Source organism: Zeus faber, assembly GCF_960531495.2.
Source record: "Zeus faber genome assembly, contig: SCAFFOLD_30, whole genome shotgun sequence".
Taxonomy (NCBI): Eukaryota; Metazoa; Chordata; class Actinopteri; order Zeiformes; family Zeidae; genus Zeus; species Zeus faber.
The window spans coordinates 694,515-698,509 of record NW_028293038.1 but is presented as its reverse complement, the minus strand read 5'-3'; the positions used below and the strand labels follow the sequence as shown (position 1 = coordinate 698,509).

At 39.3% G+C, this 3,995-nt stretch overlaps 1 pseudogene across 1 annotated transcript; it reads right to left on the bottom strand.

Annotated features, from left to right (window-relative positions):
- Nucleotides 1-2,446: 2,446 nt before the first annotated feature.
- LOC307247671 (histone H1-like) lies at nucleotides 2,447-3,028 on the bottom strand (annotated as a pseudogene). Its single transcript has one exon. The product of its transcript is annotated as a histone H1-like (transcript).
- Nucleotides 3,029-3,995: the final 967 nt, after the last annotated feature.

Here is a 3,995-nt window from a genome sequence, read left to right as displayed (position 1 = left end):
GAACCATTACTGTTCTCGAATAAATACTTGTCATTTCCTTTATGTAAGTTTCATGTAGTTACACATCTCCGCCACGAGATTGTTGTAAATCATCGTGGACTGGCCTCAGAGGCTTCAAGCTCTTGGGGGGAAAAAGATCAAAGTTTGTCATCAAACTGAACTCATTAAGATAAAGTTTTAAGATGTTATATAATACATCTTAATGGTAAACTGTTTAAAATGTATGTAGGGTGTAATTATATATTTAGTGAAATTAAATGCATCTGTGGAATAATGGCTTATATTTTATATTGCGAAGTTGTCTTCTACATTTGTGTGGATCATATAATTAAGTCATGTCTTAGTAAAATTGTAGATGGATCGGATCATATACTTTGGTTATCCATCTGACCTTATCTGATTTGTTAAAAAAAACATCCTACTGGAAACAAATAACTCAGTTCTGCAAGATAGAAATGTTACTAATGAAACGTAAAATGAATCTACTTCAATTGGAACAAAGAACACAGAGAAAATGCAAATTGTATTGTGAGTTATTTTTAAATGAAGTGGCAAAATACCGAAGGAAAAAGAATAGCAACTTATTGAAAAGAGGTAGACCTGCATTTGTCTGCAATATTATGTTTATTATGTATTTTTTTCAGATATAATTGAATAAAATTTTCCAGCAGAAAGACTAAAGCATGTTTGTATGACTTGCAGCGTAGGGCCAGTGTGGCCTCCTCTACGTCCACTGTGAAGCTTTAACACCAGGACTGAAGCACAGGGAGTCATTACAGCTTGTTCTATTTGTCCGGCGAACAGCTTAGGGTTAGTGGCACATACTCAACTCAAATACGACATGCTAAACGGCCAGAACAACAAACCACCATCCGCTGTATGGCAAATATTTACACTTTGCTATGAATACACTATGGTTATATAACATCTTCTAATCACAATACTATAATATATTTGTTAATATATTGTATATTATACTATTGTCAGCATGCAAATATGATCAAAGTATCCAGAGTTTCTTGTTTGCATGTGTTGAATGATTTATGTACACTTCACAATAAATGCATTATAATTGTGTATAACATGTCCACATACCACATTGTTTATTTATATTTATGTGAATTGATTTAGTATTCTATTATTTAATGTCAAACATGACTTGAATTCCGTATTTGATGAAGCTGCAGCTTTATATTTATGCTTTGCTTCCTATGACTCGATTCTATTCAATGTCAAACATGGATATAGATAAGTGGAGTATTTCTTGTATATGCTCCATATTTGTTTTGTTTAATGTTTCCCATAAATTGAAAACCCAATACATATGCAGAGATATAAAGGAATACATGTTGGTTGAACAATACAGGTATAAAATTATATTTAATAGCTGATAATTTATATTTATGAATTAATATAACAATCTACAGTAATCACTGTACGAAATGTAATCTTTACTGGTGTGTTCATAATATATTTATAAACATACAGGAATGAATAATGAACTTGTATCATGTGACTTTTGAGAAATGGAAAAGCCTTTTTTGAGAAAGTGTGGGTGGTCCTGAAAAGGACCTTTGGTTTCAGGGTGAGCACTGGGATTACTTGGAGCTGGTGTACTTGGAAACAGCCTTGGTGCCCTCAGACACGGCGTGCTTGGCCAGCTCTAAGGGGAGCAGCATGTGGACGGCGGTCTGGATCTCCCTGGAAGTGATGCTGGAGCGCTCCGGTCCGCTTGGTACTGGCCATCGCTCAGGCTTCTCTCAACTGGTTTAGGAACAAGAATGAATCGCAGCGGTGGAGCTCAGATACATATATAGTCCCTGCAGCGCTCGTGCTGTGTGCTGACTGGTCCATGGCACTTGTCACGTGACCATGATTCATGAAAGTTCCGCCAAAACATTTTGAATGGTTGACGTTTTTTATTAGTTTATGGAGTTATTTTCAATAAACACTGATGGTAAATTTACATGTTAAATATGTGTCATGGAGTAGAGAACAATATGCATTATAATATAATGTAATTTTAAAAATATATATATGAAGTGAAATCTTATACTATCACATCAACTTAAATAACTGAAATAAATAATTTAATGAATGAACATTTTGTTTTTATTTTACAGTTTATAAATATATATTATATGAAAACGTTTTTTTTTATAAATATAATTGATATTATTTTTATTTATTAGCAGTGGAATATGTTTATTATGAATAATAACTGTCAAGTATTATTATATTATAATTATCTAGATGATTCTCTGTACAGGCTCCACATCAGTGTTGAGCCAACAATGAGTGTTATTTTCTTTTGAATATGGATTTATTATGATTATTGTTTCTAAAATGCCATTTTTTCCATCGATAGTTGTCTAATACGTGCTGTTTATGAGGGTGTGGGAGGCTCTGAAAAGAGCCTTTGTGGGTCCAACGGGATGAAATGAATTTATTTCTTCTTTGGAGCTGTCTTCTTGGCTGCTTTGGGCTTAGCGGCCTTCTTAGCTGGAGCTTTCTTAACTGGAGCCTACTTGGCTGCAGAGGGTTTCTTCACTGCTTTCTTGGCTTTTAAGTGGCTTCTTGGGGCTTTTGGCCGCCTTCTTGGGGCTCTCTTGGGTGACTTCTTGGCGGCTGGAGCTTTCTTAGCTGGACTCTTGCTGGGCTTCTTGGCTGCAGAGGGCTTCCTGGCAGCGGGCTTCTTGGCTTTGGGAGTGGCAGCTTTCTTAGCGGGCTTTTCGGTCTCTACCTTGTGGATCTTGAAGGACCCGGAGGCGCCCTCCCCTTGACCTGGACCAGAGTTCCATTAAGCACCAGGCCCTTGACGGCCATCTCGACACGGGAGTTGTTGTTCTCCACATCGTAGCCCTCGGCAGACAGAGCCTTCTTGACGGCGGCCAGAAAGACGCCGCTGCGCTCCTTGGAAGCGGACACCGCTCTGACGACCATCTCTCTCACGCTGGGTCCCGTTTCTTGGGACGCGGGGCATTCTTCTTGGGGCTTTGGCCGCAGTGGCTGGAGCAACTTCTGCCATTGCTCCTTCTCTCCAGGCTGATTGACAAAGTTTTCTGTGGAGGCGGAATCGATAGAGGCTGAACCGAGGCGGGATTTGGACTTAAACGCATCATGAGAACCGCAGAGACTCAACCCGTGCAGTCGTTCGCGCTGCGGCAGAAACGTCTCCTCAGTTTTCTCTGCTGACCTTTGGGGATAAAATACACGGATCCAGTGATTGCTGTGTAACGTACACAAAGACACATGATTAAAGTGTCAAATTAAAAAAAATAGATTTCAACAATTCATCTCAGAATTTTGAGAATTAAGACAAAATGTACAATTCAAATCTAATAATTCAAAGTGTGGTCGAGTGGTGCTGTGGTCACAGGCTGAAATGTTGAAATTGAAAATAAATTGCAAAGGGGAATTATTCTATATTTATTAATAATAATTTGTATACAAAATATACAAACCAATTAACAATAGTGTAAATCATGATTATTGATTATTGATACAAATAATAATTATACTCATTATTTTTATTATTATTATTATTATTATTATTTAGTAAACGTACAGGATGATGTTATCGCTTGCTGGGCATTGCTGCCTATCACACCTCCTCCGGTGCCCATGGGTCAGCTGCAGGGTCATCCGCCAGAAACCACCATTCACCAACGTTTCGCTCCTTTAATTCTGGAACGTCTCCTGGTGGTCACCCCCCGCAGCTGATAGTTGTCCTCCCCTGTTGTCTGGGGCTAGATGTTCTTTCCCCATCACCTCTCCTTCCTCCTCAGCCAGAGCCAAAAGCTCCCTTTCTCAGCCTCCTCTGCTAGGTCCTTTGTTGCCCTCTTTAGCCTACCTCCGGTCACTTCTGCATCCCTCAAGAGGCGTGTGGTTGACAACCCCAAAAACCCTCGGCATCCCACCTCCACTGGGTAGATGGTAGCCTTCCAGCCAGCCTCCCGGCAATCAGCAGCCAGCTCTGAGTACTTGGCCTTCTT